Source organism: Elaeis guineensis, chromosome 10 (genome assembly GCF_000442705.2).
Source record: "Elaeis guineensis isolate ETL-2024a chromosome 10, EG11, whole genome shotgun sequence".
In the NCBI taxonomy this organism is placed as follows: domain Eukaryota; kingdom Viridiplantae; phylum Streptophyta; class Magnoliopsida; order Arecales; family Arecaceae; genus Elaeis; species Elaeis guineensis.
Window position 1 is genome coordinate 26214679 of NC_026002.2, and position 10487 is coordinate 26225165.

Sequence of the window (10487 nt, forward strand, 5' to 3'; positions counted from 1 at the left end):
TCGAAAGAATTCTAGAGCCCAATAGCATGTCAAGCATATCTTCCAATCTTGGGATTGAAAATCTATACTTGATTGTTATCTTATTAATAGCTCTACTATCCACACACATTCTCCATGACCCATCTTTTTCAAAAGCTAACAAAGATGGCACAGCACACGGACTTAGGCTCTCTTGAATAAAGCCCTTCCTAAGAAGCTCCAAAACCTGCCTTTGAAGTTCATTATGCATTTTTGGACTCATCTGATAGTGTGGTAGGTTTGGTAGGGTAGTCTCCTAATAAATCATATATTTATGCATATATTTTATGTATTTAATGGTGCTAACATCTTCAAGAAATCCTAATTTCATACTTAAGTTGGACTTTCTTGCAAAATTAAGTTTTTCAAAAATAGTTTTGAAAAATATGAAATTAGTACATATTTATGAAAAATAAATATCGAGTTGATTGATTAATCTAAGCATCACAAATCAAGTTTCATACCCATTAGAAAAGTCATGAGAAGTTTAATTTATGTTTCTTCCTTATTTGATAGGTAAATTCAAATCGTCCAAGATATTTTGAAATCCTGGAGCCTCAGAACCCTAGCCAGCTATTCACCCCATGAAACCCTAACCCCACACCTTCTTTTTGTTGATGCCATCAGTCAAGAAAGGAGCTAGGAAGTATAGAAAGCAAGAAAAAGGCAGTTAGTCTCTTCCTTGACTAGACCCCCTTAATTCTCACACCTTTGGCATGAGGACCCCTAAAAGGTAGGCTACAGAACTCCAAATTGAGTAAGACTAGATCCTATAGAATTTTGATATGAGCAAAAAAAGAATATAATTTATAAATATCAATTTGGATTTTAGATGAGATAGCTACGTCGAATTAAAGTTGATAATAGTGCTAGACAAAACAGGAAACACCTGATACACTTAGATTCTTTTTAGTTTTTCTTGGGGCGAAAACCTAATATGGCAACCAATTTTGGGTGGAAAGGAGATAACCTGGAAGGGAATAAATAATAGCAAATGGGAGTCCAAAAAGATTCAGCATGAGGAGCTTGGGTGGCAAAAGTAAATAAGATAATTCTTCATGTGACTGTTTCCCAAATTGAAAAGATACAGCCTTCCAAATCAAGAGGGATTTACACGGCATAAATTCAAGAAAAAAATACCAAAAAATCACCAAATCCTAGACCTTTTTAAAGGAGTCCATGCTCCATATTGCAATCATCTGGAATTGGGCGGCACAAAGAAAGAGAGAGAGGGCAACAACAAGGGCTTAGGGTTTGGGTTGTAGCTTCAAGGAAAGGGGTGCCTTGAAGAGAGCCTTGTTTCCTCCATTATCACTTCTATCACAATACATCGACTCTTTAAAAGATCCAATGAAAAATTAACAAGACATCTTGAGGAGACAATTACCTCATTTTCTTTGTTAAACCAATGAATGTGATATGGTTGTGGGTGTCTCTCTATCTTGAGTTTCAGCTTATCCACCATCTCTTGAACAACCAGATTCTCACTACTTCCACTATCAATAATCAGATTGCAAAGCTTTTCTCTCATGGTACAATGCATTTGGAATATGTTCCTATGAAGCCAGTCATCTTTGTTATTAACTAATGGTGCAAATATGAAATGTCAGGTGACAAGCACTCCACCAACCTTATCACCTTCAATTCCTTCTTGCTCAACCATATGCCTCGTAAGCTTAAACTTGTTGATCCACATCATCCATATTAGCAAAATTTTCTTCAAATTTTGTCTCATGATCTTCGATAAGATTAACACGAACACCAACCCTTTTTGGACACTCATTGGACTTATGCCCAACTTCAAAGCACCTATGGCAATTGTTAGTCATCGGCCCTTGAGTGTTTTATTGTATTTGAACTCTTTTCCTATTATTGGCAATCACTTGCTGATTAGGAAGAGTCGGAGCTACTATCTGACCACCTCGAGAAGTATTACTTGCCTTATTAGCTGACGCACCACTACTGCGATCATTCCTAATCATTTTAAAGAACCTACAAGTGAGTTGGGCCTCAACTTTTAGTACAAGTTGATAAGCATCACTCATTTTATAAGGCCATTGTAAGCTCACTTGATCATATATGGCCAATTTGAGACCATTCACATATCTACTAACCCTTTGGCTCTTAGTTTCAGCAAGATTACTTCTCATGATAGTCTAGGAAACTCTTGGGTGTACTCCTTCATAGTCTTCTCATGTTGCCTACGTTGCCTTAAGTTCTACATCCTCTGGTACCAAGTCTTTATAATCCCGAGGCAAGAATTAAACTTTTAACTTCTCTTCCATCTTGTCCCATCTTCTAACCTTCTCTTTTCCCCTTGATTCTCGATCACTTTGATAGTGTTTCCACCAAGTATAAGCCGGTCCCCTTGGCTTTGCTCCTATAAGTTTCACCTTCCTTTCTTCAAGTACTTTTTTTCAATCAAAACAACTTTCAATGCTGTCCACCCAGTCTAAAAATTCTTCTGCTTCTATGTCTCCATCAAATTCGATACTGTGAACTTGAACCCCACATTCTTTGTAATTTTGTAGAGAACGCATAATACGAGTTTTCTATGATTAAGGCCTCTCATTACGATGAATAGGTCTTCCCAAATTAGATCTGTATCCATCATTAAAGCTATCGCTTTCTACCTCCAACATATGATTTAGTTCATTTTCAGCCTCCCTAACATGATTAGATTCTTGGTCACTCCCATCCCCACGATTATGGTCATTATTTAGTTGAATAACCAAATGAGTAAGTAGCCGAACTTGCTCTTGTAGCGCTTCAAACATCTCAACAGTAACATATCTGCCCCTATGGTCATGGTTTCCTCTTCCACCTTTTCTACCTCTTGCGGCCATCATTCTTACAGCCCAAACCTTAATAAACCCTAGAGCAAGCAACCACAAGGAAAGAACTTACTCTGATACTAATTTGATACAAACAGCAATAGAAAATAGAATAGATAAATTAGAAAACAAGTGCTAGAAATTTTCAGAACAACAAACTCATGCCAAATCTTCCACAAACAGTTGGTACTAGGAGTAGCTCAAAATAGAACATCAAGTATTCACCCAAAACTAGAAGAAATATCTGAAATATAAATACTTCCAAATTAGGATAATAGAGAAAATCAGTGGCTTTTGCTAGCCTCTCGTGCATACCACAATAATAGAGGGATCGGAAAGTGCTATGGGATTAACTCCTCAAAGCCCTAGTCTCTTAATGCTTCAAAATCCTAGCTAGTTTGCAGCTGTAGCTCTCTGCAGAATCTCTCTCCAGAAAAAATCACTAAAAGCTAATGGAGTATGTCGGAAGCTTCAAACTTATATCTACCCTAAGGATTCTTAAGAAAGCCAACACATATTACATAAGAACCACCCCAGAAGACCACGTAACCTTCTAACACCCCAAGAACATAAGTTTTAATACAAAAACACCCCAAAGGCCCACATAAGAATTGCTACCCTTGACCAAAGCCCAAAATGTGCTATGATGACATTACCCCTGCACCTAATTAATAAGAAGATAACTGGAATACTACTATACATATTACTTTATATATATGTACACATTTGCATCAGAAGAATTCTTCAATCCAGTTTTCTTTTATTTATTTGTTGATCTTCGAAGTATAACCTCATTGACTATATCACTCTTTTTTTTCCATGCTCAATTTGGTTCTTAGCAATGTATCCATCTTTAAAGCACCAAAACATAGGCGACCTAGGTGTCATGGGTTTGAAACACGGAATAGCCTCTTTGCACAAAAGGGATAGAGGTCAAAAAGAAATGCTTGAATTTCTATATCTGCATTATTCAGGCTAATTGGCATTAGAGAAGTGATTGCCTGTTGAGGATACTGGTCCAAAAGCACCTGTTTTTGAGTTTATCACAAGCTGCATATTGATATATCAGCTTGGCTCCTATTTCCGCAAGAATACTTTAAAAACATCTTGGCTGAAGCCAAGCTAAACAACGGTTTATTATGTTATAATGAAAATATAACTTATAACGGACATCATAACGTCATAACTCATAACGACAGTCTAGGAATTTATAATGATAATGGCAATATAAAAGTTCAGGAGGTCTCCTTTTACATTTTGCATATGGGAATCTAAATGACACATAACATAGCGTTACAAGTCACAAGTAGGGATGGAAATGGGCCCGGCCTGGACTGAGGGTATGCAAATTGTTCAATAGGGAAAGCCCAGAGACATGGCTCAAACAATGTAAAAGTTGGATTGCTGGCCCGCCAATTTGCATTCATAGTTTAACAGCCGATATATGAATGGAACAACCACCATTATTTGGCATTGTTGCTGTTTGTTTAAATAGAAACATTTTGAAGTTCAGTTCTTTATACCATCTGAAAAATATTTTATTATTTTATGAGCAGTGTTTCAGGCATATAACAGCGAAGTACCCAATACAGTGCATTGTTTCCTGTTATAATGGCAAATAGCAGCCATTATGAGAGTAATTATCTCATTCGCAAATTTACAGAGTAAATGATTGAACTGACAAATAAACAGGTTTGCCTTGTTTCTTGAGTTAACCTATGATGTTCCATGTTGTTGGCTCTGTTGGGCTTATCAGCTATCACTACATGATCATTGGTTGCTTAAACATTAGAATTCCATATTCCCATTATTCCTGTCAGTCATTGTTCGATAACTGATAAATTTGCTAAAGTATTTTAGGTATACCTGATGTGGACTAGTTCAGCAGACCATCCTTATGAGTGGTTCCTATCCCTAAAATCTACACACGTACCTATGACTTCACTGTTTTGAAAGGAGCTTTGTTGCTTTCATGTTGTATGGATCTATTTGTAGCCTTTTCAGTCTCTTCCCTCCAGTTTTAATACACGATTGGATTATAATGTTAGATTTTATTAATGTTCCTTTTTTGTTCCTGATGAAAATTTCTTATTATGGATGCAGTTATCATATTCGACGTAGGCTACCATTGACTGGTACCCGATACAGAATAGTCTGCAACAGTTCTGGGCACTGCTTAATTTTCTTTTGCCCAGCATTTTTAATTCAGTACAGAACTTCAAAGAATGGTTTAATGCACCATTTGCAGATTGATGCGAAGTATCTCTTACAGATGAGGAAGAGCTATTAATTATTCATCGTTTGCATCAAGTGATTATTAATACTTGCACTGCTATCTGTTTATTTTTTGATGTAATTATGTCACTTTTAGTGATGACATTCTCTATTTTTCAGGTTATCAGACCATTTTTGTTGAGAAGATGAGGTCGAGAAAAATCTTCCAGGGAAAACACAAGTGATACTAAAATGTGATTTGTCTGCTTGGCAGAAAGCTTATTATCAGCAGGTCACTGACAGAGGACGGGTTGGTCTGTGGTACGTTAAACGGATGATTATGGTCTTTATTTTACTTTCTTGACATCATTTTATCTGTTTCTGTACACCGGTAATAATTGAATTATATGCTAATATTCAAAAAAAATTGTACTGTTTACTATATCATGTGTCATTTCAAGCCAACAAAATATTGAGTTTAGGTCAAATTGGAATTTACGAAGGAAACCCTTAACATATTATTTGGATTAGAGGTACACGGGGTTCATAAGGGGAAAGGAGGGGAGAATAAAGAATAAACTCCTGTTTGGTAAAATTTTTTGAGAGGTAAAGGAGGGTAGAGAAAGGTTCTCTCAATCCCTCCATACTCCTCACTTACTCAATTTTCTGTACTCAAATTTGGAATGTAACGGAGAGGAAGGTTCACGCTTAATTTTTATTTTTCTAACTTATCCTTAATAAAATTTTAAAATTACAACTAGATCATTATATAATCTATCTTTCCAACTGCCTTTTTGCTCTTCGCACAACTCACCCTATAACCGTCCCTTCATCCGCAGGCTGCTCATGCAAATCTGGATATTACGATCTTTGGAAGACAGATTTCAGTGACAGAGATTCATAATCTTTGTCAAAATATCATAAATATTAAATAGTATATCTATTAATGAGAAAAGATATATTTGTAAAAATATGTATAAAAGTTTTTCTACCCCTCCTTTAACCCCTTTATCCAAACAAGAATAACATGTACCCTTCTTTACCCTTTCCCTCCCTTTCCAAATAAAGGTTCATTAATTCTCTTACCCTTCCCTCCGTTCCCCTCCATTACCCTCCTCTCCCCTCCCCTTATGAACTCTCGTGTACCCCCAATCCAAACAAAGCATAAAGGGGATATCAAGAATTAATAGAACAAAGTAAGAGTACATGGAATGCTGTTTCAAACTTTCAATTGAAATGATAATGACTCCTGAATCCAGATTGTTAGATGGGAGATATGATGGTGTGACCGGTTCCATATTTCTCAGCTTTTATGCAAAAGAATGGAGTGATAAATGAAGATGTATCTATTAGAATTAGAGCTAGGTGGATGAAATGGAGAGGTTCTTCTAGAGTATAATGTAATTGATGAAGTTCTTTGTGACGGCAGAAATTTTGGTAAGGTCTACAATGTGTGGTTCATAATTTTAGGAAATAAACAATCATCTAAGCAACAGATGAACATAACATGGATGAAAATGCTGAGATGGTCTGGTAATAACTAGGAAGGACAGTTAGGAAAGAATTTTATCAGTGTCCTGGGTTCATAGCATCTGAATACAATAAGTTGTAGAGAACTAACTGAGATGCTTTGGGCATGCGTAGCAAGACTTTAGCAGGCCTTGGTATGGAGAGGTGCTTAAATTAGTGTTTCAGGTTAGCAAGAGACAGGGGAGACCTAAAGCAATAAGGGTGGGAATAGTGACAAAGGATTTGGAAAAGATAACATCAGGGGTAGACCTAAAAGAGGATCTCCATCTAGTATTCACATTTTAAGCATTCATAAGATGGCAGAATATTCTCTTACAAGAAATTTTATTCCAGCAATTTGTCTTTGAGCATCCGCTTTAAGCATAACAATCGGGTTGGGCATATTTTTGTTGACCCAAAATAGATTTGGACGATATTGGGTTAAAATTACAAAACCAGACCTGACCTGTTTTTCAAAATGGGTCCATTTTTTAGCCCCAATCCAGCCCATGGGTCTTCCAAAACAGATCGGATTGGGTCTAATCAGGTCCGCACAAGGTCTGGTCACAGGTTGACTCGCTTATTTGTAGCCCTATCGTCTACACTTCAACAAGGATTAAAGTAGCCCTTTTTTGGGGTAAAATTAAAGTACCCTTCTTGTTTGGCTTCTCAAAGTTTCATTGTACAACTCATAGTTTGACATCGTTTCTATTGCAGTCAATCTCCTAAGTGCGCTTGAGTTCGGTAATGAGCAACTTGCAAAACAAGTCCACACTAATCGGAGTTTTGTCCAGCGGAGACCCTCCGATACTTATGTCAGTGAGGAGTGGTGAATAGGATAGTTAAAAGTAAATTTTGATAGAATATTAGTCTAGAAGTATCTTATCTTCCTATTCCCTTATCTCCCTTTTATATAGGCAATTTGGGTATAACTGTTGAATATATGGAATCTCGCTTATTGTGGCACGAAAGGGCAGTTAACCTTTATTATTGGACCGTTACCATGGGGTTAGTGGGCAATTTATGCCCACTAATGATCGTGGTGTGTAGTAGTTTTCGACAACTGCGGTGTCATAACTATAGAATCTGATATACCGACTGTATGTCGATGTTCTCAGAGTACCAACCATATGTCGGTGCTTTTGATATGCCAATTTACCATCGGTCAGTCTCTAATATACCGACTGACCGTCGGTTATACAGTCAATTGAGTCCTTACAGTTGACTTGGATCTGCCAAGGAGTCGATTGAAAATTATCGATCGATTGTCAGTGTATTGATTCATAGTCGAACGCCCCTAGTCATGAACCGATTGGAGATCGGACGATGAGCCTTGTAGATGTTGTAATTGTATTAGAACTCATTTATCGGTACGACTATGATGGCCTATTATCAGATACCGACATATAGTCGGAAGGCCGACCATAAATCGGGAGAATTTGGTTCGGTTGTCCCAACAGTTGCCCCCCACTCTCAAGTCTAGGGTGGCTTGACACATTGGATGAGGGGAGTCATCACGTTTCATTTTGAGCTCCGATTGTACAGTCATTTTGATTTTAGGCATTAATGATCCCCTTGAAAATCAAGAGGTCTCTAGCCATTTTATCATTTCGATGATCGTGCGATCATTCTTGAGATGTCAATATGAGGAGAGTTATTTAATGTTGCAGTCGATCAAATGATGGAATGATTTGATTTGATTTGATTTTAGTTGGTCGGGAGCTGCCACGTGTCTAACGACTGTTGGCTCCTGTCGATTGACACAGATTGTATCCATGTGTCTCAATCTAGTGGTAGGTGCATCGAAAGGTTTGATTGATGGTCAATCTGGATACTGCCACACGTCAAGATCAGGGATGACCTCAATTTGAATGAACATATTCCAACCATTGATGGGTTATATATAAGGGTTGCTTGCCTCCTCTGACCGAGTTCTTAGTTGCAATTGAGAATTTGAGAGTGCCCTCCATGGTGTTGACTATTGAAGGTTCCATTGGAGGATTCCAACAGGGGTTAAAAGCTCCAGTCTCCTTCCCCATGTCTTTGTGATCTCCCGCTTCTCTGCTAGTTTTTAGGTTAGGCCTTCCTTCCTCCACGTTTCCTCCGCCCCTTCTTTTCTGCCATCACCAATGGCAAGTAGCGGTAGAAAAGGTAAGGATAAGATTAGGGTAGATGAGGATAGGCCAAATCCTGAACTTCCTTGGGGTAGTCGATCGGTTGGTCCGACCAGCAATTCCCTTTTGGGTCCGACAGTAGATGCTTCCTCTTGGACCGAATCTGCAATCGTCCATCTCCGAAAATAGTATTGCATCCTGAAGCAATTTCTATTGCATGTTTTTGGTCCAAATGGTTGGGTGATTTTCTCCGCTCTGGATCAAGTTGCTTTCTATGTGGAGAACCTTAGAGCCAGCCTTTGTTTTTCAATTTTGAACTTCATTTGGAATATTTTGGACTATTACCGACTCTGTCCAACCCAACTTGCATCGAATTCCATTCGGCTTCTCGTTAGTTTTGCTCTGTTGTGCCACATGCTTCTGACCGTTCCTCGAGTTTTCTTTTTTCGACCCTTCTTCGTCCTTCGCCCCCACCCTAAGGTTGAGGATTTGTGGTTCTTCAGCCTGAGGAAGCATCTATCTTTTATTACTGGTCTTCCTTCTTCCATCCATGATTGGAGGATCCAATTTTTTTTTGTTTTTTATTCTTTGCCTTAGAGCTTTCTTTCCACCTAAGGGAAACCGAGGACAAGCCCGAATGAGAACTGTTAAGTTGAAACCGCTGACACAGAAGACGTCCTCCAACTGAAGGACATGGAAATCCCTCAGCAATGGGAGCTGTTGATGAAATAGACTCTTTATGATGCCAGACTTAGTTCGACGCTTGCCGTAGGTATAGTATAGTCGATCCTTTATTTTTATTTTTTATCCGACTTTAAATTTGTAACTAAGTCATTTTCTTTTGCTTGCAACTATGTGACCTCCGACGCAACCTTCAGCAGATGAACTTTCAGAAAGAGGCCCGCTATCGGTGTGGGTCCCTCTCGCACCTCGAAGAAGGTTCGGCCCGACATACCATCAGTGGTCGCCCTGAAGCCATCGCCAAAGTGGTGGTTGCACTATCCTCTCCGACGGTTCTACCCTCCATCGAAGCCCACTCACCGATCAAGCAACCAAACGATGATGACGTTGTCATGGTTGCCGATCCAGAGTCAACCACCGAGGGGCCGATGGTATCCCAAGTGCCACCCATGCCCGAACCAGAGCCGGTCAACATAGAGCCGATCGCATCTCGGGTGCCAACAACACCCAAATGGATGGCTGCTTCCGCAGATCAGTCATCCGCACAAGAATGTGGGTTGGATTTCCATTGGTGAATCAGCTTTGGCAAATCCAATGCTGGCTAAGTAGCTTTTGGAGGCTGCACTTCTCTCGACTGACATGAAGAACAGGAAGAGTTGGACCGTATTCGACATGTTCTCATCGTATTATCCGATGATCCTCAGCATAAGTTGGCACTTCATCCTTCTATCTCTTATACTTGCCTCCTCCCACTTTTTTTTTAACTCCTTTTTTTTCTCAGCTGATGCATGACATGTCGGCACTAAAGAGAGGGTACAGGGCAATCATGGACCTCCATCGATCATGGGCCAACAGGGTTGCAGCCATGAATGCCGATAAGGCCATTGTCATCGAATGTCTTCAAGCGACAATAGAACGGGAGGAGAAATATCAAAAGGAGATCTCCCATATGAAGACTAAGTTGGAGTCAGCTAGAGCTAAGCTAGAGTCAGCTTGACAGTCGGCTGAGTCCCAAGAGGAGTGAATTAAAAAGAAGAAGCATATGATCAGTCAGCTCCGAAGGGAACGTGACGGTTGCATCCAAGAGCTGGAGGGGGAACGTGAGAAGCATCAGGCC